A 15,008-nucleotide genomic window follows, 5' to 3' on the forward strand; every position below is an offset into this window, starting at 1 on the left:
TTAGAAAACTTAAAGTTAAAAAATGTGTAAACCAGTTTCTTACTAAAGTAGGTCTGACAAAGGATTAATCTCAAAAATATACAAGCAACTCCTGCAGCTCAATTCCAGAAAAGTAAATGACCCAATCAAAAAATGGGCCAAAGAACTAAACAGACATTTCTCCAAAGAAGACATACAGATGGCTAATAAACACATGAAAAGATGCTCAACATCACTGATTATCAGAGAAATGCAAATCAAAACCACAACGAGGTACCATTACACGCCAGTCAGGATGGCTGCTATCCAAAAGTCTATAAGCAATAAATGCCGGAGAGAGTGTGGAGAAAAGGGAACCCTCTTACACTGTTGGTGGGAATGCAAACTAGTACAGCCGCTATGGAGAACAGTTTGGAGATTCCTTAAAAAACTGAAAATAGAACTGCCATATGACCCAGCAATCCCACTCCTGGGCATACACACCAAGGAAACCAGATCTGAAAGAGACATGTGCACCCCAGTGTTCATCACAGCACTGTTTATAATAGCCAGGACATGGAAGCAACCTAGATGCCCATCAGCAGATGAATGGATAAGGAAGCTGTGGTACATATACACCATGGAATATTACTCAGCCGTTAAAAAGAATTCATTTGAATCAGTTCTAATGAGATGGATGAAACTGGAGCCCATTGTACAAAGTGAAGTAAGCCAGAAAGATAAAGACCAATACAGTATACCAACTCATATATATGGAATTTAAAAAGATGTAATGATAACCCTATATGCAAAACAGAAAAAGAGACACAGATGTACAGAACAGACTTTGGGACTCTGTGGGAGAAGGTGAGGGTGGGATGTTCTGAGAGAATAGTATCGAAATGTGTAGATTATCTAGGGTGAAACAGATCACCAGCCCAGGTTGGATGCATGGGACAAGTGCTCAGGGCTGGTGCACTGGGAAGACCCAGAGGGATGGGATGGGGAGGAAGGCGGGAGGGGGGATCAGGATGGGGAACACATGTAAATCCATGGCTGATTCATATCAATGTATGGCAAAAACCACTACAATATTGTAAAGTAATTAGCTTTCAACTAATAAAAATAAATGAAAAAATAAGGGAGAAATATTAATAGCAAAAAAAAAAAAATAAAGTAGGTCTGAGAGACTTTTTGCTTGAGTTAAATTCGTTAAGTTTTAATGTACTTGCAGTAAAATTTACCCTTTTTTAATGTATAATTCTACAAGTTTTGACAAATGTATGCAGTTTCTAACTACTCTGTGGCAAGATATAGGAAATTTTCCAGGATACCTATCATCAAAGAGACTACAAATAACAAATGTTGCTGATACAGGGGAACCGTAGTACACTGTTTGTGGAAATGTAAATCAGTGTAGCCATTATGGAAAATAGTATAGAGATTCCTCAAAAACTAAAACTAGAGCTACCATGTGATTCAGCAATTCTATTCTTAAGTATATATTCAAAGAAAATGAGAACAGTAACCTAAAAAGTAGGTTGGCCAAAAACTTTGGGTTGGCCAAAAAGTTTGTTCAGGTTGGCCAGAGAGTCTGTTTCCATGTTGGAAAAACCCAAACAAACTTTTTGGCCAACCCAATACATGCACTCCAATATTCATGGCAGCATTATTTATAATACCCAATATATAGAAGGACCTAAGTGTCCATTAACAGATGAATGGGTAAATAAAATATGTGATATGTATACATACATACATATACACGCATGGGAATATTACTCAGCCATAATAAAGAATGAAAGTTTACCATTTGCAGCATTGATGGACCTAGGGAGTATTATGCTTAGTGAAAAAAGTCAGGGAAAGACAAATGCTGTATGATATTGCATAAATGTGGAATATAAAAAATAAACAAATGGATGTAACAAAACAAATGAGCTTACACATACAGAGAACAAACTAGTAGTTACCAGTGGAAAGATGGAAAGGGAATTTAGAGGCACAAACTACCATGTATAAAATAAATAAGCTACAAGGATACATTGTATAGCACAAGGAATATAGCCGATATTTTATAACAGTTTTAAATGGAATATAATCTATAAAAATTTTGTGTTGCTATGGTGTATACCTGAAGCTAATTTAGTATTGTATAATAACTATACTTCAATTTAAAATTTTTTAAAGATTTAGGACATTTTTATAACTCCAAAAATTCTTCCATCTATTTTGCAGTCATTGCCTTTCCCCCCAGCTCCAGCCCATGGCAAACACTGCTCTGATTTCTGTCTATAATTTTGCCCTTTTCAGAAAAGAATTTCTTATAACCAGACAGTTTGTAACTTCTTGTATCAATTTCTTTTACCTAACTTAACTTTTTGAGATTCATCTTGATGTTGCATGTCTCATGCATGTATTTAATTCTTTTTTACTGTTGAGTGATTTTAAATTGCATAAATGTACCACAACTTATTTATCCTTTCAGTGAGTGTTGGCTTGTTTAGTTTTTATAGCATTAGGAATAACACTGAATATTTGTGAATAGTCTTTGAGAGACATTGCTCTGTCACATGGTTACTGAAAAGACCATATAGCCTTTTTAAGCAATTGAAAACAATTGAAAATTCAATTTCCCCACTGTATTTCCTTGGCACATTTGTCAAAATTCGACTATCCTGGAATTTGTTTATATGTTTATCCTAGGCCAGTGCCACACTGATTACTATTGTTTTGTAGCTCTATGATCTTGAAATCAGCTCATTTGAGTCTCCAAGTTTTGTTCTTTTCCAGAATGATTTTGGATATTCTGGATCCTTTGCATTTTTCATAACAATTTTTACATCAGCCTGTTTATTCTAAAGAAAAGTCTGTTGAGATTTGGTTGGAATTTTGTTTAATCTAGAAATAAATTTTGGGAGAACCAACATCTTAACAATATTGAGCTTCCAATCCATGAATTCTGTATTATTTGGGTGTTCTTTAGCTTTTTAAATTCATATCTTGTGGTTTACATTTTTAAAAGATATATCCCAAAGTGTTTTATGTTTTTATGCTATTGTAAATGGTTTCTTTGAATTTAAAGTTGCAATTGCTTGTGGCTAGTATTTAGAAATATAGTATGGTATCTGCAGGTCCACTATAGTTATTAATTCTAGTAATGTTTTTGTCGACTTTATAGGATTTTTCTAAGCTGGCAGTCATGTCATCTATGAATAAAGAGTTTTACTTCTTTCTGATCTATATTAATTATATTTATTTTTTGTTTTGTTTTGTTTCATTGGCTGGAATCTCGAGGACAGTGTTGAACAGAAATAGTGAACGGAACATCGCTACCTTGATGGATCATAATCTTAGAGAACCTTCACTCTTTCAACATTAAATGTACTAGATAACTCTAGGTTTTTTGTAAATTCCCCTTATCAGTTTGAAGGAGTCTCCTTCTCTTCTTAGTTTGTTGAGAGATCTTATCATGACTGGATGTTGAATTTTGCCAAATTATTTTTCCATAGCTATTGAAAAGATCATCTTGGTTTCTTTTTCAACCCATTAATGTTGTTAATTCCCATATCCTTTACAAGGTATGTTAAATCTCCAGGAGGAACAACAATACAGATTTTGACCACAGAGCCTTCATTTTCACTGAATACTTTTAAGAACTAATGATCTATAGAACATACTGGGAAATGCTCATATAGAAACTATATGTATAGCATGAACATAACCCTTTTTAGACCCACAGGATTATTAATAATAGGTAACCAAGATAATGTAGAGAATGCACTTAGCTTAATGCTGAGCACATAAGTACTCTAGAGATATTCAAATATTAAAAACTAATTCAAATATTAAATTGAACATGAATTCTACATTTATTTTATGCTTACTTTTTCAGAGTCACTGTTAGTGATATTACAAATATTAACATAAAAATTAGGATAACTTATTTAAAACATGACTAAGTTATTTTCAGTTTCTCTTACCCAATAAGGAAAATGGTCTGTCAATATATTCTGTCAAAATTATAAAGAACAGTTGTTTTCACAGCTTAGATTCACCAGATTTCAACCTTACCCTGCAGAGAAGCCTGACTGAATTTAAAGATATTCCTCAATACCAACACAGGTTGAAAATAACTTTTATGAAATTCCTCCCATGTTGTCTATCATTCACTTAAGAAGGCTTCAGCTGTGTGGGAAGTCACAGAGAACAATATGGATTTTAAGGGTGACTTGTTCCAAAGAGAATGCAAACATTTGTATGGACTCATGGAAAGCAGGTTATAATTGTTGAAAACACATATACACACAAAAGTCAATACGTATATCTTATTTTTTACTTGGAGAGTCCCAAACGTATTGTCTGTGCTGTTATATAATTTATTGATCAATCACAGACTGAGTTTTAATTTGACTAGTGTGATAGGGCCTGTTCCTTTTGGTATTAAAAATTCTCAGGAAAGGGGAACCAGACAATCGCAAGTCACAACTGTCAAATTGTCTTTTCTGTTACAAGTTTTGCTTTATAACTTTGAGTAATTACAGGGATTAGATGCTATCCCTGGGACAATAGTTTCCTCACATTTCAGAACAGCAGTTTATAATGATGCTTATATGTTAGTTTGATATTGCGTGTTGTTAAAAGAATCTGCAGGTCTAGACTGGAGCTTAGGTTTTAAGTGAGTGGTAGTGATGTTCTGTATCCCAAACAGAAGGACATGTGTTTCTCTGAGCAGGAATAATTGGGTACCAGGAAGGAGTCATACTGCCTTTGCTATTTGGAAGGGAGGGAGGGTAGTGTTGAGGAGGAAGATTCATCAGGCCTTCACCTCCTAGTCCGAGAATGCATAAGGAAGAGTTTATCTTGATCAATAAACAGCCATGTAGTTGGTAGAATTCTGCCTCGGAGTGATCATAAAGGCCAGGAGACCAGCCTTAAAATTATGAAACCTAGGTTCAAGTCCTACTAATGCCACTTATTTTAGAAAATTTGCTAATTTCTCTGAGCTTTATCATTTGTAAAGTTCTCATCTTCATCAATCTCAACTCATAGTTTTATGGTAAAACTATAACAGTGACCTGCAAAATATTTTATAAACTACAACTCACTATAATATTGCTACCTCTTGCTCAAATGCACGAACTTCAAAATAGTTGCTGTGGTCATTTTTAATATTCAAAGAAAGTAAAAGGGCCAAACTGGTTTGGTTTTTTTTTTTTTCAGTTTTTTTTAATCCATGGTCTGTAACTGACTATGACCCTATTTCTTTGAAATATGTGTCAATATTTTCTGGGTTACATAGTTGATGTTATGAATCTATAACTTCTAACATTGTTATTTTTATCCTTGTGGTTATTAACAATTATAACCTAGCTCATATGTAAGTCTCCCCAATTCTTAAAAATGTTTATTTAGTGGCTTGTGATCATGACTTCAGTTAATTCTTTAAGAAACACAAGAAGAAAGAATTGGAATTGGTAAATTAGAAACCTCTCAGTTTAGAAAAATGTCTATTTTCTCATATATTTCAATGTCATCTTTGGTCTTTCATTCATTTGTAGCCACCTAAATGCAGGTCACAAATGAGTTTTTCTAAAACAGATATTAAAAGTAATTATTAACACTTCAACCTAATCTTTGCTAGTTGTGATACTCTTTTTTATTTCTCACACTTAATGTATTTAATAAACATATTTTTAAGTTTTTTATTTTTCTGTGTAATTATAGTGTATTTCTTTTGGCATCTCATTTGAATCCTAAGAATATCCTAATATACATTCAGCAGTCTTTCAAAACATTATTCCCTATGGACATCTTAGAGATAGAGTTTTTGACTTGCTTTTAAATGTTAGTTTCCAAGTGCCAATATACTACTCTATGCCTGATTTCATTTATGAATATAGAATTCATAATTTTGTATTCATCTGATTTCTAGGTAAATTCTTTTATAGTGTTGCTATATTTTTAAAAGTATGGTTATCAGAACATTTCCATTGACCTCATGAAACATTGATCCTTTTTACTGAATCAAGAACTATTTAAGTAGGGTTCTCCTGTATTTGTAAATATTATCTTAAGCAGATGAATTGCCAATCTCTTAAAGAGAGAACTACTTTTTGACTATCATGTTTTATATATATATGTAACTATACAGTTATATATAGTATATATATAGTATATCATTATATACTGGCATACAAAATTTCATATTTTTATTGTATAGTCATGGATTTTAAAATTTAATTTTTGAAATTTAATTAAATGAGAGTACATGGCGTATATTAATGTTTTAGATAATTATCTAATCAGTGAGATATTCTTAGACAAATGTTTTTATACTTATTAAAATGGTTAATGGTTACTATAAGACATATGCCAAAGGTTTCATCAACATTAATAGATGTCTTAGATAATTTCATTTCCTTTTGGTATTTGTGGCCACTCTTCTTTCACTCTATATAAGCTTTTAGTTCTTTTTCCTATTTCATCAACGTTATGATCATAGTCAATTTCAGGATTCCTACATTTTTTCCTCCATCCTTTCCAATAGAAATTTCAAGATAAAGAAACTAGGTTTACTCTTAACTTTGTCCACTCAGAAAGAGATGTTGATCACAAATATTAAGCAATTTAATCAAAATCACTTCCCTGGTGGCTCAGACAGTAAAAGCATCTGCCTGCAATGCTGGAGACCTGGGTTCGATGCCTGGGTCAGGAAGATCCCCTAGAGAATGAAAAGGCAACCCCCTCCAGTACTCTCGCCTGGAAAATCTCACGGACGGAGGAGTCTGGTAGGCTACAGTCTATGGGGTCACAAGAGTTGGACACGACTGAGCAACTTCACTTAATCAAAATCACCATACATCACCAATATAAGAGGTGTTATACGTATTATACAGGCTCAGAAATTTTAAGTAATAACTAATCCCAAAGAAAGGCAATGCCAAAGAATGCTCAAACTACTTCACAATTGCACTCATCTCACATGCTAGTAAAGTAATGCTCAAAATTCTCCAAGCCAGGCTTCAGCAATACGTGAAGCTTGAACTTGCAGATGTTCAAGCAAGTTTTAGAAAAGGCAGAGGAACCAGAGATCAAATTGCCAACATCTGCTGGATTATCGAAAAAGCAAGAGAGTTCCAGAAAAGCATCTATTTGTGCTTTATTGACCATGCCAAAGCCTTTGACTGTGTGGATCACAATAAACTGTGAAAAATTCTGAGAGATGGGAAGACCAGACCACCTGACCTGCCTCTTGAGAAACCTGTATGCAGGTCAGGAAGCAACAGTTAGAACTGGACGTGGAACAACCAACTGGTTCCTAATAAGAAAAGGAGTACTTCAAGGCTGTATATTGTCACCCTGCTTATTTGACTTATATGCAGAGTACATCATGAGAAATGCTGGGCTGGATGAAGCACAATCTGGAATCAAGATTGCCAGGAGAAATATCAATAACCTCAGATATGAAGATGACACCACCCTTATGGCAGAAAGTGAAGAGGAACTGAAAAGCCTCTTGATGAAAGTGAAAGATGAGAGTGAAAAAGTTGGTTTAAAGCTCAACATTCAGAAAAATAAGATCATGGCATCTGGTTCCATCACTTTATGGGAAATAGATGTGGAAACAGTGGAAACAGTGTCAGACATTATTTTTTGGGCTCCAAAATCACTGCAGATGGTGATTGCGGCCATGAAATTAAAAGATGCTTACTCTTTGGAAGGAAAGTTATGACCAACCTAGACAGCATATTAAAAAGCAGAGACATTACTTTGCCAACAAAGGTCCATCTAGTCAAGGCTGTGGTTTTTCCAGTGGTCATGTATGGATGTGAGAGTTGGACTATAAAGAAAGCTGAGCACTGAAAAATTGATACTTTTGAACTGTGGTGTTGGAGAAGACTCTTGAGAGTCCCTTGGACTGCAAGGAGATCCAACCAGTCCATGCTAAACGAGATCAGTCCTGGGTGTTCATTGGAAGGACTGATGCTGAAGCTGAAACTCCAATTCTTTGGCCACCGCATGCGAAGAGTTGACTCATTGGAAAAGACCCTGATGCTGGGAGGGATTGGGGGCAGGAGGAGAAGGGGACGACGGAGGATGAGATGGCTGGATGGCATCACCAAGTCGATGGACATGAGTTTGAGTAAACTCCAGGAGTTGGTGATGGACAGGGAGGCCTGGCATGCTACCATTCATGGGGTCACAAAGAGTTGGATACAACTGAGCAACTGAACTGAACTGAACTGAATATAGCTAATAAATGACAGAATTGGTACCCAAATCCAGGTCATTAGCCTCCTAGACCTAAGCTTGAAGTGTCCCCTTGACCTCTCAAAAAAGAACCTTTATTCTTTTTTCATCACTTATGTAATAAATGTTCACTTGTAAATCTCAGAAATTAAAAAGGCAAGAAAAAGAAAATAAATAGCAGTAAATCATAAGCTTTTTTAACATCATGGTATAAAAAATTGTGAAAGTGTTAGTCGTGTCCAACTCTTAGTAACTCCATGGACTATAGCCTGCCAGACTCCTCTGTCCATGGGATTTCCCAGGCAAGAATACTGGCATGGGTAGCCATTCCCTTCTCCAGGGGATCTTCCTAGTCCAGGGATTGAACCCAGGTATTGCATTGCAAGTAGATTCTTTACCATCTGGAAGTATATATCATGGTATATACTCTTCCTGATCTGAGCTGCCCAGCATGGTAGCCACTATCCACTTGTGGTATTTAAAATTAAATAAAGTTAAAAAATTCAGTTCCTCGGTTGGACTAATTACACTTCAAGTTCTCATCAGTCACAAGCAGCCAGAGACAATTGTATTGGTCAGCAGAGATTCAAAACATTTTCTTCACCATGGACCATTCATACACAGTGCTGTAAATGTAGACTTTTTTCATGCTTGAGAAAGTACATGTACACACATGTACGCAGAGGTATATGTTCACATATAAACTCCTGTTTTTAAAATGCAAATGGATCATACTATATATAATGTTTACAATCTGACTTTTTTCATTGAACACATATAAATATTTCCCATCTTAATATATGTAATCTGCATAATAATTTTGAAGTATGAATTGTTCACTGTAGCATAATAATTTTGAAGTATGAACTGTTCACTGTAGCTATATACCATAATATATTTAATCAAGTTCTTCTTTTTTGTACTTTTAGATGATTAGCATGTTTTAATACGATATACAGTCTACAATGAACATTCTTGTATATGCAGATTTATTGTTGTTGTTCAGTTGCTTAATCATGTCTGACTCTTTACAACCACATGGACTATAGCTCACCAGACTTCCCTGTTCTTCACTATCTCCTGGAGTTTGCTCAGATTCATGTCCATTGAGTCGGTGATGCTATCTAACCATCTCATCCTCTACTGCCCCCTCCTCCTCCTGCCTTGAATCTTTCCCAGAATCAAGGTCTTTTCCAGTGAACCTCTTTACATCAGGGGGCCAAAGTATTGGAGCTTCAGCTTCACATTAGTCCTTCCAATGAATATTCAGAGTTGATTTTCTTTAGAAATGACTGGTTTGATCTGCTTGTTGTCCAAGGGATTCTCAAGTCTTCTCCAGCACCACAGTTCGAAAGCATCAATTCTTCAGAGTTCAGCCTTGTTTACGGTCCAAGTCTAACATCCATACATGACTTCTGAAAGAACCACAGCTTTGACTATACAGACCTTTGTCAGCAAAGTAATGTCTCTGCTTTTTAATACACTGTCTAGGTTTTTCATAACTTTCCTTCCAAGGAACAAGCATTTTTTAATTTCATGATGGCAGTCACCATCTGCAGCAATTTTGGAGCCCAAGAAAATTAAGTCTGTCACTTCTTCCACTTTTCCCCTCTATTTCCCATGAAGTGATGAGACCAGATGCTATGATCTTAGTTTTTTTAATGTTGAGTTTTAAGCCAGCTTTTCCACTCTCCTCTTTTACCCTCATCAAGAGGCTCTTTAGTTCCTCCTCACTTTCTGCCATTAGAGTGGTATCATCTGCATATCTTAGGTTGTTATTTCTCCCAGCAATCTTGATTCCAGCTTGTGATTATTCCAGTCCAGCATTTCACATGATGTACTCTGCATATATGTTAAATAAACAGGGTGACAATATACAGCCTTGTTGTACTCCTTTCCCAATTTTGAACCAGTCAGTTGTTCCATGTAAAGTTCTACTGTTACCTCTTGAACCACATATAGATTTCTCAGGAGACAGGTAAGGTGGTCTGTATTCCCATCTGCTTAAGAATTTTCCACAGTTTATTGTGATTCACACAGTCAAAGGCTTTAGCATAGTCAATGAAGCATAAGTAGATGTTTTTTTTTGGAGTTCCCTTGCTTCTCCATGATCCAAGAAATGTTGGCAATTTGATCTCTGGTTCCTCTGCCTTTTCTAAACCCAGCTTGTACATCTGGAAGTTCTCAGTTCATGTACTGCTGAAGCCTAGCTTGAAGGAGTTTGAGCCTAACTTTATGCAACTTTACACTTTTATATAATTATTTGTTTAGGATAAATACCTAAAAGGGAGAATTTTTAGATAGAAAAAATATGTCAATTTTAAGGCATTTGCTATGAAGACCAAAGTGACCTCCAGGGGAAAAAAAAAAAGTAGCAATATAAGTATTCCCTAGTAGTGTGAGAAGTCACCTATTACTCCCTAATCTTGCTAACATAGCTTCTAGTTTGTTTTTTAAGTTCATGAAGACTTCATTTACCTCTTTTTGACCCGTCAGTCTCCTCATAAGTTTTATATTTAAGAAGGAGGACACCACCTAAATAAGTTGCATGGAGAAAAGAGTATGAGCTAATCTAGAAAAAGTTGAAATGAGTTTTAAAATATATATATATATATAATTATATAATCATGTGAATTAATAAAGTATATTAAATTATATATATATAAATCCCCACACATGTTAAATTTGTAATTAGCAAAACTTTCACTTAATACTTTAATAGGCATGTTATTATTTTCTGCAAAGCATCTTAATTATGACAAATTTGCCACTACACAAACAATTTTAAAACCATAATAATACATTCCAGGGTGTGTTATGCTGGGAAATTGCCATTCTGGGAAGAATGAAGTCACTTGGCCTTTAGGTTGGTGCGTCGGAATATGCTCAAGGAAAGTAATATCTAATGAGAAAGCATGTATTACAATAGTCACTTCACAGTAATTAATTAAATTTTAGCTCCAATAACACCTATTTATGGGGGATTTTACTAGTCATTAAATTTATTTTCTTTTAAAGTACCAAAACTTAAAAAAAAAAATACCATAAGCTATAAAACAAACCAGAAACAAAGGTTTTTTTCCTAATTGTGGTAGAATCTGACCAGCTGGTTCCAGTTCCCATGCCTGGCAACTGATGATCTCTGCCCTCTGAGCTCATACATTCTCAGATTCTGTGTTTTATATCCATCCTATCATATGACCAAAAGCAGTACGACTTCAGTACATTACATTAGCTCAGATTAGTTTCTCAGATGATCTAATCATCACTCTAAAGCTCTGAGGGAATGGAATGCAAGACAGGTAAAGGTTGATGAGAAAATAGAGACTAAGGGACATTAAAGGACAGACCTCTATAGCAGGAGTGGGGGTTATTGGGATCGAGAAGGAGGGTGATGGGTATCAAAAGACAAATAAACATTTCTACATTAAACTGGCCCACTTTGTTGAAAAGCATAATAGTTTTGTTGACATTTAGTTTGGGAAGTTTTGGGGAGAAGGTGAAATTTAGGGGAGCTTTGATGCAGAAAAGAAACACCAAGGTGAGAAAGAGAAAGTGTTTTGTAAAGAAAGGAGAAAGATCCTAATTAATAAAATTACTTAGTTTGCTGATGTGTTGCTTTCCAGGACCAAGGTGAAATTCAGCATTTTACCAAAATAGATTTGTTGTTCGGAGATTTAAGCTGAATCACTCTCATTGGTGATTAGAAACTTAATCTCCAGAGTTGGTTTCTGATATATATATATATCAATAGCAATGTCAGACAAATCATAAAGGATTCCAGAAATAGTATTGATTCAACATGTATTTTTAAAAGCCTCTGTACAATAAATGATTAGTAGCTGTCTTGTAAGGTAGAAGGTATACATTACATTTTAGGACACAGGTTTAAAATTTATCATTTCTTTGACTTATGGTTTATATTATTGTTCTTGCTCCATTTGTGCTAATCTGTTATCTAAGTATAACACATAAAGCAACCCTGGAAGGCTAACTAATTTTTCCATGTGCACTTAATTAGTGTGATTTGTAGAAGTTCCCACAGTGAATGTGATGTACTTTTAAGTCATGCAATATCTCAGAGGGAAGGAGTCATGACAACATGCAATTGAGAATAATTGGAATATGATTTTGTGTTCTTATAATAATAACACCATTAAGTATATGATGAGGACATTAACATTAGATTCAGAATGTAAGAAGCGTATATTACCCCTCTCAGTAATAAATCACTTAGAGAAATTTTTAGTTTATAAAATGTAATGCTTGAGAACAGCATATGAATTCTCCTCTAGAGCTCTTTTTTAAACATTTAAGGTAACAGTGTGCCTGATGAAGTTCTTTTGGGAAAATAAATTTTACCTGTAATTTAAAATTCTACAAATCCACAATTTTATTTCAATATGTTTATAAAAAATTACCCCAACCTTTGTTCCTTTAAAAGGAATTGGAAGTAATTGAGAAAAATTTAACCCATCTTTATCTCCTTAACCAGTTTTGAATTGGCAGTTGATTTCCTCATGAGACTGAGTAATTTAAATAGTTTTAAAGAACAAAAGTACAAGTACTTAGAAAAGGGATAGCCTTAAAATCTTCAGAGAGGGGATGAGGCCTAAATAATTTTAAACAAAAAATGAGAGGTTGTTACCTAGATATTAATGAAAACAAGTGAATGCTGAGTTTATTATGTGTTAGACACTGTTTTAAGTGCTCTGTATGTTTTAATTCTCAAAAGTCTGTGAAATAGGAAATATTATCTTTATTTTACAGAAGAGAAGCTAGAGCGTGTGGCTTAAAGGCTCTCAGCTGGTAGACAGAGAAGATAAAAGTCAACCCCAGAAAGTCTCTGAGTCTCTATTAGAGGTGGGGGCGGGGGGTTGGCCCCCGTTTAATTCTGATTTATACTTTCCACACTTCTTCTCTTTCTACAACAACAAGTATTTTTCAATCTATAATATTTTATTTTAAAACTGTCATATACATAAAACTCCTTCAAAACTAGGAAAATAAATTGTTCTCCTCAAAAACCCTTTTTTTCTTATTTTTATTTTGAATTTTTAAAATTTTTACACAATTTTAAAGGTGACTTTCCACTTGCAGTTATTACAAAATATTGGCTACATTTCCCGTGTTGCACAGTACCTCCTTGAGCCTATCTTACACCCAACAGTTGTTCCTTCCACCTTCCCACCTCTATGTTGTCCCTCCCCCACAATGAAAGAAAAAATGAAAGTGTTAGTCATGTCTGACCCTTTGCAACCCCATGGACTGTAGCCTGCCAGGTTCCTCTTTCCATGGGGTTTCCCAAGAAAGAATACTGGAGTGGGTAGCCATTCCCCTCTCCAGAGGATCTTCCTGACCCAGGGATCAAACCTGGGTCTCTTGCATTCCAGGCAGATTCCTTATCATCTGAGGAACTACTGATTTGTTTTCTGTATCTGTGGGTCTGCTTCCCTTTTGTTATATTCCTGTTTGTTGTACTTTTTTTCAGTTCCAAATGTGATATCATACAGTATTTGTTTTTCTCTGTCTGACTTATTTCACTTAGCATAATGCCCTCCAACTCCATCCATGTTGCTGCAAATGCCAAAATTTCATTCTTTTTTTATGACTGAGTGTATTCCTCTGTGTGTGTGTGTGTGTACACATATCTCTATCTGTTTGTCTATTTTTTTATATTATGTATGTATTTTTGACTTCACTGGGTCTTTGTTGTTATGTGGGCTTTTCTCTGTTGTGGCAAGTGGGGCTAATCTCTTGTTGCAGTGCACTGGCTTCTCAATGCAGTGGCTTTTCTTGTTGCAGAGTATGGCCCTAGGGCACATGGGCTTCAGTAGTTGCAGCGTGTGCATTTGGTAGTTGTGGTCCGAGACTCTATAGAGCACATGCTCAATAGTTGTGGCGCACAAACTTTGTTGCTCAGTGGCATGTTGGATTAACCCAGATCAGGGATTGAACGCATGTCTCCTGCTTTGGCAGCTTAATTCTTTTTTTTTTTTTTTTAGCTTAATTCTTTATCATGAGTCACCAGGGAAGCTTTTACCCATTCATCTTTTGATGGACACTTAGGTTGCTTCCATATCTTGGCTATTGTAAATAATGCTGCTATTAATATTGAAGTGAATGTTATCTGTTTGAATTTTTGTTTTGTTCTGCCTTTTTTTTTTCCAGTTATATACCCAGAAATGGAATTGCCAGATCATATAGTAGTTCCATTTTTAGTTTTTTGAGAAACTGTCATACTGTTTTCTACAGTGGCTATACCAATTTTCATTGCCACCAACAGTATAGGAGGGAGAGTTACCTTTTCTCCACATCCTGGCCAACATTTGTTATTTGTGTTCTTTTTGATGATAGCCATTTTGATAGATGTGAGGTTTTATCTTATTGTGATTTTGATTTGCATTTTCCTCATGCTTAGCAATGTTGAGCATCTTTTCATATACCTATTGGCCATCTGCATTTCCTCTTTGGAAAAATGTCTACTCAGTTCTTATGCTCATTTTTTAATTGGGTGGTTTGTTATTTTGATGCTGAGTTGTATCAGCTATTTATATATGTTGAATATTAGTCACTTATCAGTCACGTAGTGAAAGTGTTAGTCACTCAGGCATGTCCAACTCTTTGCAATCCTATGGACTGTAGCCCACCAGGCTCTTCTGTCTATGGAATTCTCCAGGCAAGAATACTGAAGTGGGTTCAGTTCAGTTCAGTTCAGTCGCTCAGTCATGTCCGACTCTTTGCGAACCCATAGACTGCAGCACGCCAGGCCTCCCTGTCCATCACCAACTTTCAGA

The 15,008-nt window shown here is 35.3% G+C and overlaps 1 long non-coding RNA gene across 3 annotated transcripts in view; it reads left to right on the forward strand.

The window, feature by feature from the left end:
• LOC122679592 overlaps positions 1 to 15,008 on the forward strand; it is a 136,866-nt gene that overhangs the window by 21,620 nt on the left and 100,238 nt on the right. The window contains exon 4 of one of the 3 annotated variants that reach the window (XR_006336446.1): positions 7,344 to 7,381. The exons of 1 other annotated variant lie outside the window; for it this stretch is intronic. This is a non-coding gene — a long non-coding RNA (uncharacterized LOC122679592). Of the gene's footprint in view, positions 1 to 3,260; positions 5,394 to 7,343; positions 7,382 to 15,008 lie in introns of those variants that run through there. One more of the 3 variants, XR_006336444.1, reaches the window with a different exon arrangement.

The sequence above is a fragment of the Cervus elaphus genome, chromosome 21 (genome assembly GCF_910594005.1).
Source record: "Cervus elaphus chromosome 21, mCerEla1.1, whole genome shotgun sequence".
Taxonomy (NCBI): Eukaryota; Metazoa; Chordata; class Mammalia; order Artiodactyla; family Cervidae; genus Cervus; species Cervus elaphus.